Consider the following 271-nt stretch of genomic DNA (forward strand, 5'->3'; position numbering starts at 1 on the left):
AACTGATTCATCAGCTAATACTTCCCACTTTCAACAGCTACACACAGCAAACCGGCTGGAAGAGAAGCCTAAACTCGCTTTCCCACAATTCCCTTCTTTCTAGTTTCCCATGAATCGCAGGGTTTTCAACACCGCACTACTACGGCTCGGAAGTAAGCCCGCCCCCTCACTCTTTACTGGCCATTCACGATTGGTCCCACCTCACCCCGTGGGTTTCAGGCTGTTGATTGGATAAGAGCCGAGGCCCGGTGGGCGGGCAGACGCTGACAGG

The sequence above is a fragment of the Nycticebus coucang genome, chromosome 10 (assembly GCF_027406575.1).
Source record: "Nycticebus coucang isolate mNycCou1 chromosome 10, mNycCou1.pri, whole genome shotgun sequence".
In the NCBI taxonomy this organism is placed as follows: Eukaryota; Metazoa; Chordata; class Mammalia; order Primates; family Lorisidae; genus Nycticebus; species Nycticebus coucang.